Consider the following 15,139-nt stretch of genomic DNA (forward strand, 5'->3'; position numbering starts at 1 on the left):
TCTGTTCGTGGTAGCGGGGCCACTTCCTCGGCTTCGGGGAGCTCGTGCGAACCAGCACTGCTGCTGTACTCACCGAAAGAGTTGATCTTCGTCCGCTTCCAGCCCGATTCGACACCAATCACAAATTTTTGCGAATCCTTGACCACGAGAAAGGCCTCCCACTGGTCAAATTCACGCCCTCACAAGTTGATCAGGTGGCAAATATCGCAGGTCAAGTATCGTAGAAAATCCAAAGAGCATAGACGATTGATACAGTTTTGGCGGCTCAAATTTTGCATACATGGTCTGTGTGCGAGAAGGCCCAAACAAGATAAATTGATGGATTGGCTTATTATGAAATACATTGGGCAAGGAAAGAAGAGGATACATTCATTATTCACAGGAGTTACTATGGATCTCGTAATTGCAAGGAAATATGAGGATTTCGAGGATTCGAGGTCGAATCCTTTTGAAGAGGGAGAGTATGATGTGATCCTCGTTTCGATCCCGAAGCTACGCACGAGAAGAAAAAACTTAGCTTGGCCCGAAGTCTTGAGTTGGATGAAACAAGAGAATGAAGTTGGAGATTACTATTATTTAGGAGTAGATAAGAATAGTTAAACTAATTAAGATTAATTCTATCTCAATTATAGCATAGTTAAAGTGTATCTCCTATAATATACATTAGGGAGATTTATAAGATATTTTGTGTATATTTTATTCCTTAATTTATGTTGGGGATAGAATAGGAAGATTCACCTTAGTAGATATATTAGTTTTCGGTTTATTTAAATATTAGAATTAGGAGTTAGCTTAGATTATTTAATTAGTAGTAGTTATCTCATTAGGAGATTTATTAGATTTGATATTCAATAGTTTGCCTATAAAAGGCGTGTGGTTTACGGAAGGAAGGGACGAGTTTTTTTGTGATGAATAATATTTTGTGAGTTAGAGTCTTTGATTCTTCTTCTTCGTCTTGAATTTTCTTGTAGCAAAGTGCTCGTTTATTCAAGGCATTTATCGACTTATCAATCGAACGTTCATATTCGATTGTGGCGTCATTCATTCCACTCCCACCACCATCTTCACGTCGAGTTCACATCCACCATATTGTAATTATTGCACAAATATCCATCTTAAACCGGAGGAATGTCATGGCAGATTCATTATTTTCGATTTATTACAAGTATAGCGAGCTGTGGCGAAGGCGAGAGGCTAATTCGTTCGGAGAGGTGTCGCGAGAGTTCCGCGAGCCAGCGAGGCTCACATCAGGTGGTATCAGAGCCACGCGATACCATCAATTAGCCTGTGCACCAACCCCTTTGTCGAAGGCGTCTACGGACTCCTCAATGAATAGGTTGGAAAATTTTCCATCTTGCGAAACTGATGATGATTTGCTTGACAAAGTAATGCGTCGACTAGAGCCAAAGATCGAGTTACGTGTTGAAAAGGCCTATGCGGAGCTATTGAGACAACATCGTGAATTGAAGCAAGAGAAAGTTGCCGCCGTGGAAAAGGTAGATAAAGAGTTGCAGCCCTTCATCGTACCAGACAGTAGTGATTCGAAGAAAGCCTTCGAAGAAGAAGCTACGCCAGAACCGGAGACCACCATCACTTTTGTTTTAGCCCTATCAGCAAGGGGACAACAATGTAAAGATGAACAAGAACCAACTGATGCTGCATTAAAACGCTCAAATGTGGAAGAGAATGTTCCTGTTCAGATGCAACGAATTGAGGCAATGCCAACCAGGCCACTTTCTGGGATTCCCAGCCTCTATCTGAACGAAAATTCAACAAGAGAAGCGAGGAAACTTACGCAAGGTCCTCCAAGCAATTCACGCCCTCACAAGTTGATCAGGTGGCAAATATCGCAGGTCAAGTATCGTAGAAAATCCAAAGAGCATAGACGATTGATACAGTTTTGGCGGCTCAAATTTTGCATACATGGTCTGTGTGCGAGAAGGCCCAAACAAGATAAATTGATGGATTGGCTTATTATGAAATACATTGGGCAAGGAAAGAAGAGGATACATTCATTATTCACAGGAGTTACTATGGATCTCGTAATTGCAAGGAAATATGAGGATTTCGAGGATTCGAGGTCGAATCCTTTTGAAGAGGGAGAGTATGATGTGATCCTCGTTTCGATCCCGAAGCTACGCACGAGAAGTAGAAACTTAGCTTGGCCCGAAGTCTTGAGTTGGATGAAACAAGAGAATGAAGTTGGAGATTACTATTATTTAGGAGTAGATAAGAATAGTTAAACTAATTAAGATTAATTCTATCTCAATTATAGCATAGTTAAAGTGTATCTCCTATAATTTACATTAGGGAGATTTATAAGATATTTTGTGTATATTTTATTCCTTAATTTATGTTGGGGATAGAATAGGAAGATTCACCTTAGTAGATATATTAGTTTTCGGTTTATTTAAATATTAGAATTAGGAGTTAGCTTAGATTATTTAATTAGTAGTAGTTATCTCATTAGGAGATTTATTAGATTTGATATTCAATAGTTTGCCTATAAAAGGCGTGTGGTTTACGGAAGGAAGGGACGAGTTTTTTTGTGATGAATAATATTTTGTGAGTTAGAGTCTTTGATTCTTCTTCTTCGTCTTGAATTTTCTTGTAGCAAAGTGCTCGTTTATTCAAGGCATTTATCGACTTATCAATCGAACGTTCATATTCGATTGTGGCGTCATTCATTCCACTCCCACCACCATCTTCACGTCGAGTTCACATCCACCATATTGTAATTATTGCACAAATATCCATCTTAAACCGGAGGAATGTCATGGCAGATTCATTATTTTCGATTTATTACAAGTATAGCGAGCTGTGGCGAAGGCGAGAGGCTAATTCGTTCGGAGAGGTGTCGCGAGAGTTCCGCGAGCCAGCGAGGCTCACATCAGGTGGTATCAGAGCCACGCGATACCATCAATTAGCCTGTGCACCAACCCCTTTGTCGAAGGCGTCTACGGACTCCTCAATGAATAGGTTGGAAAATTTTCCATCTTGCGAAACTGATGATGATTTGCTTGACAAAGTAATGCGTCGACTAGAGCCAAAGATCGAGTTACGTGTTGAAAAGGCCTATGCGGAGCTATTGAGACAACATCGTGAATTGAAGCAAGAGAAAGTTGCCGCCGTGGAAAAGGTAGATAAAGAGTTGCAGCCCTTCATCGTACCAGACAGTAGTGATTCGAAGAAAGCCTTCGAAGAAGAAGCTACGCCAGAACCGGAGACCACCATCACTTTTGTTTTAGCCCTATCAGCAAGGGGACAGCAATGTAAAGATGAACAAGAACCAACTGATGCTGCATTAAAACGCTCAAATGTGGAAGAGAATGTTCCTGTTCAGATGCAACGAATTGAGGCAATGCCAACCAGGCCACTTTCTGGGATTCCCAGCCTCTATCTGAACGAAAATTCAACAAGAGAAGCGAGGAAACTTACGCAAGGTCCTCCAAGCAATTCACGCCCTCACAAGTTGATCAGGTGGCAAATATCGCAGGTCAAGTATCGTAGAAAATCCAAAGAGCATAGACGATTGATACAGTTTTGGCGGCTCAAATTTTGCATACATGGTCTGTGTGCGAGAAGGCCCAAACAAGATAAATTGATGGATTGGCTTATTATGAAATACATTGGGCAAGGAAAGAAGAGGATACATTCATTATTCACAGGAGTTACTATGGATCTCGTAATTGCAAGGAAATATGAGGATTTCGAGGATTCGAGGTCGAATCCTTTTGAAGAGGGAGAGTATGATGTGATCCTCGTTTCGATCCCGAAGCTACGCACGAGAAGAAGAAACTTAGCTTGGCCCGAAGTCTTGAGTTGGATGAAACAAGAGAATGAAGTTGGAGATTACTATTATTTAGGAGTAGATAAGAATAGTTAAACTAATTAAGATTAATTCTATCTCAATTATAGCATAGTTAAAGTGTATCTCCTATAATTTACATTAGGGAGATTTATAAGATATTTTGTGTATATTTTATTCCTTAATTTATGTTGGGGATAGAATAGGAAGATTCACCTTAGTAGATATATTAGTTTTCGGTTTATTTAAATATTAGAATTAGGAGTTAGCTTTGATTATTTAATTAGTAGTAGTTATCTCATTAGGAGATTTATTAGATTTGATATTCAATAGTTTGCCTATAAAAGGCGTGTGGTTTACGGAAGGAAGGGACGAGTTTTTTTGTGATGAATAATATTTTGTGAGTTAGAGTCTTTGATTCTTCTTCTTCGTCTTGAATTTTCTTGTAGCAAAGTGCTCGTTTATTCAAGGCATTTATCGACTTATCAATCGAACGTTCATATTCGATTGTGGCGTCATTCATTCCACTCCCACCACCATCTTCACGTCGAGTTCACATCCACCATATTGTAATTATTGCACAAATATCCATCTTAAACCGGAGGAATGTCATGGCAGATTCATTATTTTCGATTTATTACAAGTATAGCGAGCTGTGGCGAAGGCGAGAGGCTAATTCGTTCGGAGAGGTGTCGCGAGAGTTCCGCGAGCCAGCGAGGCTCACATCAGGTGGTATCAGAGCCACGCGATACCATCAATTAGCCTGTGCACCAACCCCTTTGTCGAAGGCGTCTACGGACTCCTCAATGAATAGGTTGGAAAATTTTCCATCTTGCGAAACTGATGATGATTTGCTTGACAAAGTAATGCGTCGACTAGAGCCAAAGATCGAGTTACGTGTTGAAAAGGCCTATGCGGAGCTATTGAGACAACATCGTGAATTGAAGCAAGAGAAAGTTGCCGCCGTGGAAAAGGTAGATAAAGAGTTGCAGCCCTTCATCGTACCAGACAGTAGTGATTCGAAGAAAGCCTTCGAAGAAGAAGCTACGCCAGAACCGGAGACCACCATCACTTTTGTTTTAGCCCTATCAGCAAGGGGACAGCAATGTAAAGATGAACAAGAACCAACTGATGCTGCATTAAAACGCTCAAATGTGGAAGAGAATGTTCCTGTTCAGATGCAACGAATTGAGGCAATGCCAACCAGGCCACTTTCTGGGATTCCCAGCCTCTATCTGAACGAAAATTCAACAAGAGAAGCGAGGAAACTTACGCAAGGTCCTCCAAGCAATTCACGCCCTCACAAGTTGATCAGGTGGCAAATATCGCAGGTCAAGTATCGTAGAAAATCCAAAGAGCATAGACGATTGATACAGTTTTGGCGGCTCAAATTTTGCATACATGGTCTGTGTGCGAGAAGGCCCAAACAAGATAAATTGATGGATTGGCTTATTATGAAATACATTGGGCAAGGAAAGAAGAGGATACATTCATTATTCACAGGAGTTACTATGGATCTCGTAATTGCAAGGAAATATGAGGATTTCGAGGATTCGAGGTCGAATCCTTTTGAAGAGGGAGAGTATGATGTGATCCTCGTTTCGATCCCGAAGCTACGCACGAGAAGAAGAAACTTAGCTTGGCCCGAAGTCTTGAGTTGGATGAAACAAGAGAATGAAGTTGGAGATTACTATTATTTAGGAGTAGATAAGAATAGTTAAACTAATTAAGATTAATTCTATCTCAATTATAGCATAGTTAAAGTGTATCTCCTATAATTTACATTAGGGAGATTTATAAGATATTTTGTGTATATTTTATTCCTTAATTTATGTTGGGGATAGAATAGGAAGATTCACCTTAGTAGATATATTAGTTTTCGGTTTATTTAAATATTAGAATTAGGAGTTAGCTTAGATTATTTAATTAGTAGTAGTTATCTCATTAGGAGATTTATTAGATTTGATATTCAATAGTTTGCCTATAAAAGGCGTGTGGTTTACGGAAGGAAGGGACGAGTTTTTTTGTGATGAATAATATTTTGTGAGTTAGAGTCTTTGATTCTTCTTCTTCGTCTTGAATTTTCTTGTAGCAAAGTGCTCGTTTATTCAAGGCATTTATCGACTTATCAATCGAACGTTCATATTCGATTGTGGCGTCATTCATTCCACTCCCACCACCATCTTCACGTCGAGTTCACATCCACCATATTGTAATTATTGCACAAATATCCATCTTAAACCGGAGGAATGTCATGGCAGATTCATTATTTTCGATTTATTACAAGTATAGCGAGCTGTGGCGAAGGCGAGAGGCTAATTCGTTCGGAGAGGTGTCGCGAGAGTTCCGCGAGCCAGCGAGGCTCACATCAGGTGGTATCAGAGCCACGCGATACCATCAATTAGCCTGTGCACCAACCCCTTTGTCGAAGGCGTCTACGGACTCCTCAATGAATAGGTTGGAAAATTTTCCATCTTGCGAAACTGATGATGATTTGCTTGACAAAGTAATGCGTCGACTAGAGCCAAAGATCGAGTTACGTGTTGAAAAGGCCTATGCGGAGCTATTGAGACAACATCGTGAATTGAAGCAAGAGAAAGTTGCCGCCGTGGAAAAGGTAGATAAAGAGTTGCAGCCCTTCATCGTACCAGACAGTAGTGATTCGAAGAAAGCCTTCGAAGAAGAAGCTACGCCAGAACCGGAGACCACCATCACTTTTGTTTTAGCCCTATCAGCAAGGGGACAGCAATGTAAAGATGAACAAGAACCAACTGATGCTGCATTAAAACGCTCAAATGTGGAAGAGAATGTTCCTGTTCAGATGCAACGAATTGAGGCAATGCCAACCAGGCCACTTTCTGGGATTCCCAGCCTCTATCTGAACGAAAATTCAACAAGAGAAGCGAGGAAACTTACGCAAGGTCCTCCAAGCAATTCACGCCCTCACAAGTTGATCAGGTGGCAAATATCGCAGGTCAAGTATCGTAGAAAATCCAAAGAGCATAGACGATTGATACAGTTTTGGCGGCTCAAATTTTGCATACATGGTCTGTGTGCGAGAAGGCCCAAACAAGATAAATTGATGGATTGGCTTATTATGAAATACATTGGGCAAGGAAAGAAGAGGATACATTCATTATTCACAGGAGTTACTATGGATCTCGTAATTGCAAGGAAATATGAGGATTTCGAGGATTCGAGGTCGAATCCTTTTGAAGAGGGAGAGTATGATGTGATCCTCGTTTCGATCCCGAAGCTACGCACGAGAAGAAGAAACTTAGCTTGGCCCGAAGTCTTGAGTTGGATGAAACAAGAGAATGAAGTTGGAGATTACTATTATTTAGGAGTAGATAAGAATAGTTAAACTAATTAAGATTAATTCTATCTCAATTATAGCATAGTTAAAGTGTATCTCCTATAATTTACATTAGGGAGATTTATAAGATATTTTGTGTATATTTTATTCCTTAATTTATGTTGGGGATAGAATAGGAAGATTCACCTTAGTAGATATATTAGTTTTCGGTTTATTTAAATATTAGAATTAGGAGTTAGCTTTGATTATTTAATTAGTAGTAGTTATCTCATTAGGAGATTTATTAGATTTGATATTCAATAGTTTGCCTATAAAAGGCGTGTGGTTTACGGAAGGAAGGGACGAGTTTTTTTGTGATGAATAATATTTTGTGAGTTAGAGTCTTTGATTCTTCTTCTTCGTCTTGAATTTTCTTGTAGCAAAGTGCTCGTTTATTCAAGGCATTTATCGACTTATCAATCGAACGTTCATATTCGATTGTGGCGTCATTCATTCCACTCCCACCACCATCTTCACGTCGAGTTCACATCCACCATATTGTAATTATTGCACAAATATCCATCTTAAACCGGAGGAATGTCATGGCAGATTCATTATTTTCGATTTATTACAAGTATAGCGAGCTGTGGCGAAGGCGAGAGGCTAATTCGTTCGGAGAGGTGTCGCGAGAGTTCCGCGAGCCAGCGAGGCTCACATCAGGTGGTATCAGAGCCACGCGATACCATCAATTAGCCTGTGCACCAACCCCTTTGTCGAAGGCGTCTACGGACTCCTCAATGAATAGGTTGGAAAATTTTCCATCTTGCGAAACTGATGATGATTTGCTTGACAAAGTAATGCGTCGACTAGAGCCAAAGATCGAGTTACGTGTTGAAAAGGCCTATGCGGAGCTATTGAGACAACATCGTGAATTGAAGCAAGAGAAAGTTGCCGCCGTGGAAAAGGTAGATAAAGAGTTGCAGCCCTTCATCGTACCAGACAGTAGTGATTCGAAGAAAGCCTTCGAAGAAGAAGCTACGCCAGAACCGGAGACCACCATCACTTTTGTTTTAGCCCTATCAGCAAGGGGACAGCAATGTAAAGATGAACAAGAACCAACTGATGCTGCATTAAAACGCTCAAATGTGGAAGAGAATGTTCCTGTTCAGATGCAACGAATTGAGGCAATGCCAACCAGGCCACTTTCTGGGATTCCCAGCCTCTATCTGAACGAAAATTCAACAAGAGAAGCGAGGAAACTTACGCAAGGTCCTCCAAGCAATTCACGCCCTCACAAGTTGATCAGGTGGCAAATATCGCAGGTCAAGTATCGTAGAAAATCCAAAGAGCATAGACGATTGATACAGTTTTGGCGGCTCAAATTTTGCATACATGGTCTGTGTGCGAGAAGGCCCAAACAAGATAAATTGATGGATTGGCTTATTATGAAATACATTGGGCAAGGAAAGAAGAGGATACATTCATTATTCACAGGAGTTACTATGGATCTCGTAATTGCAAGGAAATATGAGGATTTCGAGGATTCGAGGTCGAATCCTTTTGAAGAGGGAGAGTATGATGTGATCCTCGTTTCGATCCCGAAGCTACGCACGAGAAGAAGAAACTTAGCTTGGCCCGAAGTCTTGAGTTGGATGAAACAAGAGAATGAAGTTGGAGATTACTATTATTTAGGAGTAGATAAGAATAGTTAAACTAATTAAGATTAATTCTATCTCAATTATAGCATAGTTAAAGTGTATCTCCTATAATTTACATTAGGGAGATTTATAAGATATTTTGTGTATATTTTATTCCTTAATTTATGTTGGGGATAGAATAGGAAGATTCACCTTAGTAGATATATTAGTTTTCGGTTTATTTAAATATTAGAATTAGGAGTTAGCTTTGATTATTTAATTAGTAGTAGTTATCTCATTAGGAGATTTATTAGATTTGATATTCAATAGTTTGCCTATAAAAGGCGTGTGGTTTACGGAAGGAAGGGACGAGTTTTTTTGTGATGAATAATATTTTGTGAGTTAGAGTCTTTGATTCTTCTTCTTCGTCTTGAATTTTCTTGTAGCAAAGTGCTCGTTTATTCAAGGCATTTATCGACTTATCAATCGAACGTTCATATTCGATTGTGGCGTCATTCATTCCACTCCCACCACCATCTTCACGTCGAGTTCACATCCACCATATTGTAATTATTGCACAAATATCCATCTTAAACCGGAGGAATGTCATGGCAGATTCATTATTTTCGATTTATTACAAGTATAGCGAGCTGTGGCGAAGGCGAGAGGCTAATTCGTTCGGAGAGGTGTCGCGAGAGTTCCGCGAGCCAGCGAGGCTCACATCAGGTGGTATCAGAGCCACGCGATACCATCAATTAGCCTGTGCACCAACCCCTTTGTCGAAGGCGTCTACGGACTCCTCAATGAATAGGTTGGAAAATTTTCCATCTTGCGAAACTGATGATGATTTGCTTGACAAAGTAATGCGTCGACTAGAGCCAAAGATCGAGTTACGTGTTGAAAAGGCCTATGCGGAGCTATTGAGACAACATCGTGAATTGAAGCAAGAGAAAGTTGCCGCCGTGGAAAAGGTAGATAAAGAGTTGCAGCCCTTCATCGTACCAGACAGTAGTGATTCGAAGAAAGCCTTCGAAGAAGAAGCTACGCCAGAACCGGAGACCACCATCACTTTTGTTTTAGCCCTATCAGCAAGGGGACAGCAATGTAAAGATGAACAAGAACCAACTGATGCTGCATTAAAACGCTCAAATGTGGAAGAGAATGTTCCTGTTCAGATGCAACGAATTGAGGCAATGCCAACCAGGCCACTTTCTGGGATTCCCAGCCTCTATCTGAACGAAAATTCAACAAGAGAAGCGAGGAAACTTACGCAAGGTCCTCCAAGCAATTCACGCCCTCACAAGTTGATCAGGTGGCAAATATCGCAGGTCAAGTATCGTAGAAAATCCAAAGAGCATAGACGATTGATACAGTTTTGGCGGCTCAAATTTTGCATACATGGTCTGTGTGCGAGAAGGCCCAAACAAGATAAATTGATGGATTGGCTTATTATGAAATACATTGGGCAAGGAAAGAAGAGGATACATTCATTATTCACAGGAGTTACTATGGATCTCGTAATTGCAAGGAAATATGAGGATTTCGAGGATTCGAGGTCGAATCCTTTTGAAGAGGGAGAGTATGATGTGATCCTCGTTTCGATCCCGAAGCTACGCACGAGAAGAAGAAACTTAGCTTGGCCCGAAGTCTTGAGTTGGATGAAACAAGAGAATGAAGTTGGAGATTACTATTATTTAGGAGTAGATAAGAATAGTTAAACTAATTAAGATTAATTCTATCTCAATTATAGCATAGTTAAAGTGTATCTCCTATAATTTACATTAGGGAGATTTATAAGATATTTTGTGTATATTTTATTCCTTAATTTATGTTGGGGATAGAATAGGAAGATTCACCTTAGTAGATATATTAGTTTTCGGTTTATTTAAATATTAGAATTAGGAGTTAGCTTAGATTATTTAATTAGTAGTAGTTATCTCATTAGGAGATTTATTAGATTTGATATTCAATAGTTTGCCTATAAAAGGCGTGTGGTTTACGGAAGGAAGGGACGAGTTTTTTTGTGATGAATAATATTTTGTGAGTTAGAGTCTTTGATTCTTCTTCTTCGTCTTGAATTTTCTTGTAGCAAAGTGCTCGTTTATTCAAGGCATTTATCGACTTATCAATCGAACGTTCATATTCGATTGTGGCGTCATTCATTCCACTCCCACCACCATCTTCACGTCGAGTTCACATCCACCATATTGTAATTATTGCACAAATATCCATCTTAAACCGGAGGAATGTCATGGCAGATTCATTATTTTCGATTTATTACAAGTATAGCGAGCTGTGGCGAAGGCGAGAGGCTAATTCGTTCGGAGAGGTGTCGCGAGAGTTCCGCGAGCCAGCGAGGCTCACATCAGGTGGTATCAGAGCCACGCGATACCATCAATTAGCCTGTGCACCAACCCCTTTGTCGAAGGCGTCTACGGACTCCTCAATGAATAGGTTGGAAAATTTTCCATCTTGCGAAACTGATGATGATTTGCTTGACAAAGTAATGCGTCGACTAGAGCCAAAGATCGAGTTACGTGTTGAAAAGGCCTATGCGGAGCTATTGAGACAACATCGTGAATTGAAGCAAGAGAAAGTTGCCGCCGTGGAAAAGGTAGATAAAGAGTTGCAGCCCTTCATCGTACCAGACAGTAGTGATTCGAAGAAAGCCTTCGAAGAAGAAGCTACGCCAGAACCGGAGACCACCATCACTTTTGTTTTAGCCCTATCAGCAAGGGGACAGCAATGTAAAGATGAACAAGAACCAACTGATGCTGCATTAAAACGCTCAAATGTGGAAGAGAATGTTCCTGTTCAGATGCAACGAATTGAGGCAATGCCAACCAGGCCACTTTCTGGGATTCCCAGCCTCTATCTGAACGAAAATTCAACAAGAGAAGCGAGGAAACTTACGCAAGGTCCTCCAAGCAATTCACGCCCTCACAAGTTGATCAGGTGGCAAATATCGCAGGTCAAGTATCGTAGAAAATCCAAAGAGCATAGACGATTGATACAGTTTTGGCGGCTCAAATTTTGCATACATGGTCTGTGTGCGAGAAGGCCCAAACAAGATAAATTGATGGATTGGCTTATTATGAAATACATTGGGCAAGGAAAGAAGAGGATACATTCATTATTCACAGGAGTTACTATGGATCTCGTAATTGCAAGGAAATATGAGGATTTCGAGGATTCGAGGTCGAATCCTTTTGAAGAGGGAGAGTATGATGTGATCCTCGTTTCGATCCCGAAGCTACGCACGAGAAGAAGAAACTTAGCTTGGCCCGAAGTCTTGAGTTGGATGAAACAAGAGAATGAAGTTGGAGATTACTATTATTTAGGAGTAGATAAGAATAGTTAAACTAATTAAGATTAATTCTATCTCAATTATAGCATAGTTAAAGTGTATCTCCTATAATTTACATTAGGGAGATTTATAAGATATTTTGTGTATATTTTATTCCTTAATTTATGTTGGGGATAGAATAGGAAGATTCACCTTAGTAGATATATTAGTTTTCGGTTTATTTAAATATTAGAATTAGGAGTTAGCTTAGATTATTTAATTAGTAGTAGTTATCTCATTAGGAGATTTATTAGATTTGATATTCAATAGTTTGCCTATAAAAGGCGTGTGGTTTACGGAAGGAAGGGACGAGTTTTTTTGTGATGAATAATATTTTGTGAGTTAGAGTCTTTGATTCTTCTTCTTCGTCTTGAATTTTCTTGTAGCAAAGTGCTCGTTTATTCAAGGCATTTATCGACTTATCAATCGAACGTTCATATTCGATTGTGGCGTCATTCATTCCACTCCCACCACCATCTTCACGTCGAGTTCACATCCACCATATTGTAATTATTGCACAAATATCCATCTTAAACCGGAGGAATGTCATGGCAGATTCATTATTTTCGATTTATTACAAGTATAGCGAGCTGTGGCGAAGGCGAGAGGCTAATTCGTTCGGAGAGGTGTCGCGAGAGTTCCGCGAGCCAGCGAGGCTCACATCAGGTGGTATCAGAGCCACGCGATACCATCAATTAGCCTGTGCACCAACCCCTTTGTCGAAGGCGTCTACGGACTCCTCAATGAATAGGTTGGAAAATTTTCCATCTTGCGAAACTGATGATGATTTGCTTGACAAAGTAATGCGTCGACTAGAGCCAAAGATCGAGTTACGTGTTGAAAAGGCCTATGCGGAGCTATTGAGACAACATCGTGAATTGAAGCAAGAGAAAGTTGCCGCCGTGGAAAAGGTAGATAAAGAGTTGCAGCCCTTCATCGTACCAGACAGTAGTGATTCGAAGAAAGCCTTCGAAGAAGAAGCTACGCCAGAACCGGAGACCACCATCACTTTTGTTTTAGCCCTATCAGCAAGGGGACAGCAATGTAAAGATGAACAAGAACCAACTGATGCTGCATTAAAACGCTCAAATGTGGAAGAGAATGTTCCTGTTCAGATGCAACGAATTGAGGCAATGCCAACCAGGCCACTTTCTGGGATTCCCAGCCTCTATCTGAACGAAAATTCAACAAGAGAAGCGAGGAAACTTACGCAAGGTCCTCCAAGCAATTCACGCCCTCACAAGTTGATCAGGTGGCAAATATCGCAGGTCAAGTATCGTAGAAAATCCAAAGAGCATAGACGATTGATACAGTTTTGGCGGCTCAAATTTTGCATACATGGTCTGTGTGCGAGAAGGCCCAAACAAGATAAATTGATGGATTGGCTTATTATGAAATACATTGGGCAAGGAAAGAAGAGGATACATTCATTATTCACAGGAGTTACTATGGATCTCGTAATTGCAAGGAAATATGAGGATTTCGAGGATTCGAGGTCGAATCCTTTTGAAGAGGGAGAGTATGATGTGATCCTCGTTTCGATCCCGAAGCTACGCACGAGAAGAAGAAACTTAGCTTGGCCCGAAGTCTTGAGTTGGATGAAACAAGAGAATGAAGTTGGAGATTACTATTATTTAGGAGTAGATAAGAATAGTTAAACTAATTAAGATTAATTCTATCTCAATTATAGCATAGTTAAAGTGTATCTCCTATAATTTACATTAGGGAGATTTATAAGATATTTTGTGTATATTTTATTCCTTAATTTATGTTGGGGATAGAATAGGAAGATTCACCTTAGTAGATATATTAGTTTTCGGTTTATTTAAATATTAGAATTAGGAGTTAGCTTAGATTATTTAATTAGTAGTAGTTATCTCATTAGGAGATTTATTAGATTTGATATTCAATAGTTTGCCTATAAAAGGCGTGTGGTTTACGGAAGGAAGGGACGAGTTTTTTTGTGATGAATAATATTTTGTGAGTTAGAGTCTTTGATTCTTCTTCTTCGTCTTGAATTTTCTTGTAGCAAAGTGCTCGTTTATTCAAGGCATTTATCGACTTATCAATCGAACGTTCATATTCGATTGTGGCGTCATTCATTCCACTCCCACCACCATCTTCACGTCGAGTTCACATCCACCATATTGTAATTATTGCACAAATATCCATCTTAAACCGGAGGAATGTCATGGCAGATTCATTATTTTCGATTTATTACAAGTATAGCGAGCTGTGGCGAAGGCGAGAGGCTAATTCGTTCGGAGAGGTGTCGCGAGAGTTCCGCGAGCCAGCGAGGCTCACATCAGGTGGTATCAGAGCCACGCGATACCATCAATTAGCCTGTGCACCAACCCCTTTGTCGAAGGCGTCTACGGACTCCTCAATGAATAGGTTGGAAAATTTTCCATCTTGCGAAACTGATGATGATTTGCTTGACAAAGTAATGCGTCGACTAGAGCCAAAGATCGAGTTACGTGTTGAAAAGGCCTATGCGGAGCTATTGAGACAACATCGTGAATTGAAGCAAGAGAAAGTTGCCGCCGTGGAAAAGGTAGATAAAGAGTTGCAGCCCTTCATCGTACCAGACAGTAGTGATTCGAAGAAAGCCTTCGAAGAAGAAGCTACGCCAGAACCGGAGACCACCATCACTTTTGTTTTAGCCCTATCAGCAAGGGGACAGCAATGTAAAGATGAACAAGAACCAACTGATGCTGCATTAAAACGCTCAAATGTGGAAGAGAATGTTCCTGTTCAGATGCAACGAATTGAGGCAATGCCAACCAGGCCACTTTCTGGGATTCCCAGCCTCTATCTGAACGAAAATTCAACAAGAGAAGCGAGGAAACTTACGCAAGGTCCTCCAAGCAATTCACGCCCTCACAAGTTGATCAGGTGGCAAATATCGCAGGTCAAGTATCGTAGAAAATCCAAAGAGCATAGACGATTGATACAGTTTTGGCGGCTCAAATTTTGCATACATGGTCTGTGTGCGAGAAGGCCCAAACAAGATAAATTGATGGATTGGCTTATTATGAAATACATTGGGCAAG

The 15,139-nt window shown here is 40.3% G+C and overlaps 1 pseudogene across 1 annotated transcript in view; it reads left to right on the forward strand.

Moving 5' to 3' along the window:
- Positions 1-15,139, forward strand: part of LOC125224470 (ATP synthase small subunit 6-A, mitochondrial-like) — a 35,282-nt pseudogene that overhangs the window by 1,193 nt on the left and 18,950 nt on the right. The gene's annotated exons all lie outside the window — the stretch shown is intronic.

The sequence above is a fragment of the Salvia hispanica genome, chromosome 1 (assembly GCF_029641045.1).
Source record: "Salvia hispanica isolate PSC_SH4W2 chromosome 1, Shi_PSC_v1, whole genome shotgun sequence".
In the NCBI taxonomy this organism is placed as follows: domain Eukaryota; kingdom Viridiplantae; phylum Streptophyta; class Magnoliopsida; order Lamiales; family Lamiaceae; genus Salvia; species Salvia hispanica.